Source organism: Panthera tigris, chromosome A3, assembly GCF_018350195.1.
Source record: "Panthera tigris isolate Pti1 chromosome A3, P.tigris_Pti1_mat1.1, whole genome shotgun sequence".
Taxonomy (NCBI): Eukaryota; Metazoa; Chordata; class Mammalia; order Carnivora; family Felidae; genus Panthera; species Panthera tigris.
In genome coordinates, this window is record NC_056662.1 from 20006595 (window position 1) to 20016040 (window position 9446).

The window sequence follows — 9446 nt, forward strand, 5'->3', positions numbered from 1 at the left end:
GAGGAACTGAAACAAGCTGGAGTGCGGGGAGCCCAGAGGAGAGAAGGAAGGGGAAGGAGGATTGAGAAAGCTGAGGCTGGAATGATGGTGGACGCGCTTTGGTCCTCGACCTGAGAGCACTGGGAAGAAATGAAGGGGGCAACAGGGCCATATTTGTGTTCCCCAAATAGTGATTTTTTTCTGCCAACATGGAGAACAGATTGGAGAGGGACGAGAAAGGATGTGAGGAGCAGACCGATTAGGATTGCATCACGGCCCCCGGGGTAGGGACATGGCACCTGGATTGTGAAGGTGGTAGGGGCGGTGAAGAGAAGTGGGATATTCCAAGAAATAGGTGGGAAAATGGAAAGGACTCAGGTTAGTTTGGCGGGCAGGAGCAGGGGAGAGGGAGGTGTTAAGGATCACAGTTTGCTGAAGTTCCTAGATGCTGTTCTTTTGGCTAAGGCAGGGAGTGCTGGGCGGATATCGGATGGGGAGGTGGGGTGGGTCATGAGTTACATTTTGAACATTTTGAGTTGGAAGCCTTCCCTGACCTCCCAGACAAAGCTATGCAGGACTGGAGTGTGGATGAGAGTCCTAGGCTGGAGGGGACTATTTTATAATAATAATTTAAAAAGTAGAAATAACAAATGTTACCACTCATTGAATACTTACTCAGTGCCAAGGCTAACCATCCATTATCTAATTTAATCTCGCAGGACTCCACGAAATGACTGATCATCCCCACGTTACAGATGAGGAAGTGGAGGCCCAGGGACAGCGTCCTGTCCAAGCTGTTAACCACTGTGTCACATTGCCCCCTGCTGAGCACCTACTAAGTGCCAGGCTCTTAGAAAACGATGGTGTTTAAGACCTCCCCAAGGAGGGGCTTCTATTCTGGTAAGGTAAGTTCACGGATGTGTGTGTCTTCCCTAGCAAACTAAAGGAGGAGAAGCCCCGAGGTAGGAATTTCTGCCTTTTGTCAAAAATACGGTCACTCGCCTACAAGCCACATCCCTCTGGCATTCACGTGCACAGATTCGGGGCATGCCCCTGCCTTCTCTCTAAACTTTTTGTTCAGAAACTGAAAGAACAATTTTGGGTTGTTTCTGCTCCCTGCTTTTAGGTTGCCTAAGGGCAGGTAAGTTAAGTAAGAAGAGTTTCACCATGCATCCACCGGGCAACCCACCCCCGTTAGCCTTTGATTTCAGGGTCTGACACATAGGAGGGGAGGGCAGCCCCACACTGCTCTCCTTTTGGTAAGGCTCTTTATTTGCCGCGAGCGGCTTCTTGTGTTTACCTGTCTGGGCATTGTTCCGAGGACTGTGAGAATGACACTCCTCAAGCCAGCTCTGAGATGGAAACAGACTCACCACAGCAGCTAAAGAAAGAACGTGTATGCAAAATGATCTCTTCCAGCACGTTCTGCTTTTGCCCAGGCGTTGCACATAAGCATGGAAGAATTTTACTGCTCCTGTTACCCAGAAGAGCTTGAGATTTGAAACTGGGAACCTTTCCAGAGCTTACATGGAACGGAGCATACAGATCAGTACTGAAAACATAAATCACTCTTCAACCCTTGATTCTTATTATTTTAGTAACAATAGTCTAGTTGAAATTTAACACTCTGCGCCTCCGTGTGTGTGCGTGAGTGTGTGTGCGTGTGTGTGTGTGTGTCTGTGTGTGTGTGTACAGGAAAATAAATACATTTTCAATAATCTGCGTTGGATTTAACTAAACCTCAACTTTATCTATTGTCAGGTGTGCTTCTGCTGTTCAAATAATATCAATCTCCTAAAAAACAAAAAAACAAAACAAAACAAAACAAAAAAAACCTGGGGCCCCTGGGTGGCTCAGTCCATTAAGTGTCCGACTTTGGCTTAGGTCATGATCTTGTGGTTTGTGGGTTCGAGCCCCGCCTTGGGCTTTGTGCTGACAGCTTGGAGCCTGGAGCCCCCTTTGGATACTGTGTTTCCATCTCTCTCTGCTCTCTCTCTCTCTCTCTCTCTCAAAAAAATGATTTAAAAAATTTTTTAAAAATCCTATTTAGGTTTGGTACAAGTGATGATAATTAGTGCCAATTTGGGAAGTGAGAAGTCCCAAGCAATTGTGCCCCTTACTGTGTTTCACTTTTACACACACGATAAAACTTTTCTTTCTTGTATAGAGTCATGCTTTTCATATTTTGTGATTTTCCTTAAACGTATATCCCAGATCATAAAAGAAATGGTATTTGGATTATCCAGTGTGAGGCAATTCAGAACAATGCTGTATTTGAGCAGATAATCAATGCTACCCTCAAGGACTGTCTGAGGTTATGGGCCTTTTGCAAACAACAGAGAATATGTAAACCCGAGCCCAGAGGGGAGCATTTCATTTTGAGCGTATTTTTCCAGAAATATTATTATGATTTATTTTTACTCAGAGAGTAAAATATATTCATCAGAAGTCTTTTGACTATTAGGGGGAAATAGAAAACAGTCCTGTTGGGAGGGTGGGGAAATAACTGTTAGCAGTTCCCTCCGTGGCACCTCAAAGCAGAGTTTAGGATAACTCACCCCCCCCCATCATATAATTGTCCACACATTCGTGTGCAATAATGTTAATGACATCAAACCCAGATTAAAAGCAATTCTAGGAATTTCTGTATTTCTACCTGAGGCAGTTCCTTCATCTGTGCCCTGGATGACATTAATTTCTGCTTTTTCAATAACTTTGCACTCTCTAGACTGTGGATCTTTCCAGAATATCATTTGCTCAACAAATTATTCTTAAAATAAAAAAAAATTCTTAAAAAAAAATCTTCCTTGATTTTACTTCCCCATTAACTCTTGTGCCGCGTGCCCTCTGCGAACAGCAACATTTCTCAAAAAGTTGCCGACCCAACTAACACCCGTTTCCCAAGACTGTACTCACTTCTCCAAACTTACCGAATTTGGCTTTCATTCTTATCAGTCTAGGAAATAGTCTCTTTTCACCACCACAGGGGGGTCCGTACCACTAAACAAAATGGACACCTTCGATCTCTTTTTCATGTGTTTACTTATCCATGTGTTTACGGAGTGCCTCCTATGTGCCCAAGTTCTGTTCCAGGTATTGGGGACACGGCAGTGAAGAAAACTGACAGGAAAGCCGTTCTTTTGGACTTCACCGTTGTAGTGGAGATTACGGATAGTAAACTTAAGAAGTAAACTTGCATCTTCTGTATCAGTGAGGGATCACTCGCCAGACTTCAAGAAACTTGGCGATTTCCTGCTGGGGACACTCGTGGCTTCTGTGACCCAAACTCCCGTGTCTCCTCTTCCCAATCTGGTCGATTTTTTTTTTCTTCAGTCTTTGTCAACTCTTTTTTTCCTTTTTTTGTCGGTTACACCATCCTGGAGTCCCTCAGGATTTTGCTTTAATTTACTTCTTTGTATTCTTTCATTCATTTCTTTGGCCCTCACTTGTGTATATTCTATTTTATTCCTAGGTGATTAAAAAAAATACTCCCCATTGTTTCAGCCACCACCAGACCCCAGTGATGCTAAAAATGGTGAATCAAAACCCAGAAATGGTTGTAACGGGTTTATTGCAAAGCTAAGGAGGCTGTACTTCTGTCAGGCCATTCTCTTCATGGGCCTCTGTGAGTGTTGCAAGTTCCCAGGGATTATATAACATCTCAGGTGTGAAGGGAAATAGAAGTTACAACCAGGGAGCATTTCCTTGGAAGCATTCCTGGAAAATTGCCTAAAGAAATCTCAGAAGGAAAGAAACTGAATCTTCAGGATTATAGTCATTTGTTGTGACTTCTTTTCCCACTCCAAATAAATACTACCTTTTATACCTAAGTTTGTGCTTGTAATTCGGTTCGGTTTTTTTTTTCTGAAAGATGGTCCCCCAAATTGCACAAACTTTAGGCCCCATGAAAACTGGATCCTTCCCTGTCCAGAACTGGCCTCTCTTCTGAGGTCTAGTTAGTGCCAAAGTCTTTTTAAGTTTCTACTAATTCCATCATTAGCCTCTAATCCACTCCAGAATTCCTTTCTTGCTTCCTAGATTATTATAATATCTGTCTACTTGGTCTTTTCAATCACAGGGAAGCTCCCAACTATTTTCTCTACACTTTGTCAGCTAAATACAATCTTCAAAGTATAATTTATTTATTTATTTTTTAAAAACAATTTAAATGTTTTTATTTAGTTGTGAGAGAGAGAGAGAGAGACAGAGCATGAGCAGGGGAGGGGCAGAGAGGGGGAAGACACAGAATCTGAAGCAGGCTCCAGGCCCCGAGCTGTCAGCACAGAGCACGATGCGAGGCTCGAACTCTTGAACCGCGAGATCATGACCTGAGCCCAGGTTGGACACTTAACCAACTGAGCCGCCCAGGAGCCCCAATTTATTTATTTATCTTTAAAGATTTTATTTTTTAAAGTAATCTCCACACCCAGCACAAGGCTCGGACTCACAGGCCCAAGATCAAAAGTCACACGCTCCACCAGCCAGGCCAGCCAGGCGCCCCACCAATGTAAACCTTTATAAACAGAAATCTTCAGTGCTACTTGGATCTCAGAACTCCTCGGCAGTTATCCATTGTTCTTAGAATCCAAGGACTTACATTGAATCCAATATTTTTAACACTGCACCCATGTGCTGTGGGGTCTCGCCCTTGCTTCCATCCCCATTCTCATTCCTGTCTCCCCCTCGATGAGCTGGTAGGTCTTTCCTCGTTTCCTCCCAAAGATAGCATTCACTCCTCCGCTGGGATTGTGCTCCATGATCTTTCCACTTGTTGAGACTCTTTTCTGCAAGATTTTCACCTGGCTAGCTCTTAAGATCTTGGCTTAAACATCTTCTCTTTAGAAAATCCCTCAGCCCCTAGAGGCAGGGATAGAATGTGCTTCACTAAAAATATATGGGATCAGGAGGAGGTGAGTGGTATACAAAGCAGGAGCAGGTTGCCACTGCCACAAGAAGGTAGATGAACCCAAGGGAGAAAGGCTGAAATAAACTGGTGTAGACAGCTGCGTTTATCATGCCCGGTTTCTTCTTCATCTGGGGTACATAGCCCTATGGTGGAATGAGAGTGGTTCAGATCTGGCCCCATGCAATCCTCCAAGGCCATTCTCTCTTCCCTTATCTTCTGGCAGGATGCAGGCGATCTACTGTTAAGACTCGGGGGCCCTAGAACTTCATGGAAGACCACCTTCCAAATACCCAACTGAACTTTTGATGATCAAGAAACAGACTTCAGGGGTACCTGGGTGGCTCAGTCAGTTGAGCGTCCAGATCTTGGTTTTGGCTCAGGTAATGGTCTCACGGTTCCTGGGTTTGAGCCCCACATCAGGCTCTGTGCTTATGGGGTGGACCCTGCTTGGGATTCGTTCTCTCTCCCTTTCTCTCTCTGCCCCTCCCCCACCTGTGGACGTTCTCTCTCTCTCTCTCTCAAAATAAACAAATAAACTTAAAAAAAAAAAGAGGGCACCTGGGTGGCTCAGTCAGTTGAGCGTCTGACTGGTTCACGTCACAATCTTGCGGTTTGCGAGTTTGAGCCCCATATCGGGCTCGCTGCTGTCGGCCCAGAGCCAGCTTTCCAATCCTCTCTTTCCCTCTCTCTGCCCCTGCCCTTCTTGTGCACAGTCTCTCTCTCAAAAATAAATAAATAAAAACATAAAAAAAAAAAAACCTTCACTAGATGACGCCTCTGGAATGTGGGGCTTGTTTGTACTTTAGTTAGTATCACTTGTTGTAATAACCTCAGACAAATTAAGAGAGAAGCACCCACTGTATGCCCTCATCCCATTTCACTTTCTGTTCAAGTGGAAATGTTTTATTTAACCTCCCATACCCCTACATGGAGATGGACTGTCTCAAAGAACTCATCTGAAAGGCCCACTGGACTATACCCTTGCAGAAATCCCAAGACTCAGAAGGATTGTTCGTTTTGATGGGCAATAGACGTAGTGGTTAAAAGCTAGGACTTTGGAATCTTTCACAAGCGGACTAATGCATTGTGGCCTGCCTGCATGCATGATCACTGTCCTTTACGTTGTAGTCCCTTCCCTTGTTGGCTCTGGGTTCAACCATGTGACTTCCTTGGTTACTGAGTTATTTGCAAACCTGATGCAAGCGACATCTTGAAAAGCACGTTCATATTCCTCCTTTCTCCTTTCTTTTGCCCAAGTGGGCTGCTTCATTCTCATACTTGTTTCTTTCCAGAAGCAGGTGCCGTTCTAAGCTCCTGGAAGTATGTGAGGGATACATGGAGAAAAGCCAAGGTCATCTTAGATGACTTGATAGCTAGCTGACTCCCCCACTCCCCCGAAAAGTGAGAAATCCCAGCCGAGATTAGCAGAGTCACCTACATAGCTCCCAGTTGACTTCGGAGACATGAGTGAACCAGGCAAGACCAGAAGAGTGTAGCCTACTCGAACCTCATTAACAATACGTGGCTATTGGTTTGAGCCAGTAAGTTTGGGGTGGCTTGTTGCAGGGTATTATGGAAGTGATAGATCAGGGTGAAATAGGTCCAAGTGAAAATCCCAGGGCTGACCTTTATTAGCTCTAGGACCTTTGACAAGTTACTTAATCTCTCTGCCTCAAGTTTTGCATCCAATAAATGGGATCTGGCAGTGTTTATTTCAAAACACTGTTGTGAAAAGTGATCAAGTTGGTGGGTGAAAAACACAGCGCTTAGTTATCAGTGTGTTGAAGAAATCAGTAAATCTTAGATGTGATGTATAGGAGACGTGAAGGCAGAGGAGAAGGAAAAATAGAAGGGCAGTGAGATCTTCTGTGGGTCAAAAGTTTGGGTTGCTCAGCATTCTGGGTATCTAAGAGGGAAAAAAAACATTGAGAAATATAAACCATTAGGCAGCCCATCCATTCATTACTGAATAAACTAAGCTCTGTGTTTTATAAGATGTGTCACTGGGAGGTTGGTATGCTTAGTCCTTGTGAGCTTACTCCCTTGGAAGACATTCTCCACCAAATCTTGCTTCCAGATTTTACCTTTGGTATGTATCAAAGCTGTTTCCTCAAATAACCGTCTAAAAACCACTTTTGTCTTGGTTCCAATGTTGCCATAAGGGTGTTTTCCATTTTACCTATCAATACCCCCGTTAGAAGTTGTCACGTAACATACTTCTTTCCAATAGAGCAAAATACAGAGAAAGAAATGGGGCTTATTATATCTCCCTAGGGATCAACTTATGCCCTCCTTTTTGATAGACTTTCCTCTTAACCCTGACCACCAGGAAGCTCAAATATATTACTCATCATAACAACTACATTACTCTTAAGTTTAGCATTCTGTCTAATTCTCCAAAGATTCTGGTTTCTTACAAATACAGAGTTTCTCTAATGCTCTTTCTTATATGTCATATGTTTTAGCCACCTCAAGTTGTGCATAAGCAAATGGGCCTTTTCTAGTGTGTGACAACAGTCTAGAACCAAATGTTCACAAACATTTGTAAAATCTAGATGAGAAGCTGTTTCCTAAGGGCCTCAGCTCAATCTCTGAAACCTGTTTTATGGTTGCTCAGCCTTGGTTTTGGAAAAGTCATCAGGTTGCTAACTGCTTTGGCGATCATAAAACAAAGTTTTCTCCTAAACAGAGGAAAAGGCTCCACGAAGGAAAAACTTGTTCACAGAACACAGAGTGAGAAAAGGCCCCTCAGAAGCCTTGCTGGCATCAGTCCCAAGCTCATGTTACCAGGAATATTTACATTAAAAATATATCTCCAGCTTGACCAGCAGCTCTGAGGTCAAGCTCAAAATCCTGCCTGGGAGTTCTTTGGTTTTATTACCATTTGTCAGCTCAAGCTTTGGCTATGATTTCCCTGCCTTCTGAGGCATGAAGGCAAACAGAGCAGAGCGAGGGCTGGGAATAGCAGCCCCGATAGTGTGAGGTGGGGATGAGGGGCTTCTGAGGTTTTTCAGCAGGAAGTATCTGGTTGAAGTCCTCTTGGCCAAGAACTTTCCTTTTACATACTGGTCTTTTATACACAAGGAAATGCCCACAAGGGAGGTTAGTAGGACTAAGTAGGCAAAAAGTTTGCCTTCTTTTCTGAGACCTTCTCCTAGAGATAAACTTACTTGGTCCCCTTTCCCCACCCATCCAGAGCCCCCCCTGAGAGGCCTCACCAGCTGGAGGAGTGAGAAGGAGAGATTTATGAAGTTTCCTTTGTAATTAGAGCTATAATTGTATTTTGATTTTCACTAGGTTGCTACTCAGCCTGACATTAACAAACACCTGCTGGAGAAACGTGTAAAATATAATTTTATCATTCACACTGTTTTGTTTTAAAATAGTTCAAGGATCTATGATTAAAGAAAAAATAAGTGAATAAATAAACCATTCTAATTTCAGTCCCTCTCAATAACAATACCAGCCAAGGTAATTCTGTGAGAGACATAGTACAGGAAAAAAAAAAAAAAAGATTATTGTCACACAGAATTGAGGTCAAATAATTCCATCACGTTGCAGTGACATATAAATAGATTTCCAGCTCTCACCCACATTCCAGTCCTGGTTCTGAACATCTTGTCCCAAGTCATGCCTCACCTTTTACTCAGTGAAGCTTCCAGGCTTCTTAGTGGATTGCTTTTTCACCAGTGTTAGTTACCTGCTGTAGTTTGGATTTGACCTTAGGGCAGTAATTACCTTTTGACCTTTCACTGCTGCATTCGAATCTATTTTCCAGTTCATGGATTCTCTCTTCAGCTGTGTCTATTCTGGTATTTAATTTGTTCATTAAGGCATTTTAAAAAATTTGTTTTCTCTATTTTTTCCTAGAAGTATTATTTGGCTCTTTTACAAACATCCTATTTTTTATAGCATGTTCCCATCGTGTTTCTTATTATGTCATTTCATCTTTAACCACATTTAAAATTATCTGATAGAATATTGCAGATTATCATCGTCCACTCAAATCTTAGAGTTACCTGTGTATGTTGCAGACTCATTGACTCTCCCTTATGAACTTTCAGGCTGACTCTTGGTTCCGCCCCTGCTTTGGGCAGCCCCATAGGAAGAGCACATTCCCTCTGGGTCGTGATAAGGAGACAGAAAGCTTTTCATCTTACAACACCACAATCCTTCTGGTCAATCACACTGATGAGCTGAACACAGAATAGAATGTGGATGTACAGCTTCATGATTAATAGCTACATCCTCTTAAGATGGCAGGAGAAGCAATAAATAAACAGCACCTAGAAGCTCTTTAGAGCATATAGCCTCAGGTTAATTCTTATCAGAAAGTATGACCTCCTCCCTTGATGTGCACCAGAGACCTCCCCAGTACATCCTCCATGGGGTGCTCACCAGACTACAGGTGCCTCTTCCTACCACCGTTGCCATGGATGGATGATAGGAAACCTTCTCCCCTGTTTCCAAATATAAGGAAACGAAGGGTCAGAACAATGAAATAATTTTTCAAGGTCATATAAGTAAGTAGAAGCGTTAGAATTTGAACATTCTTTCCGAT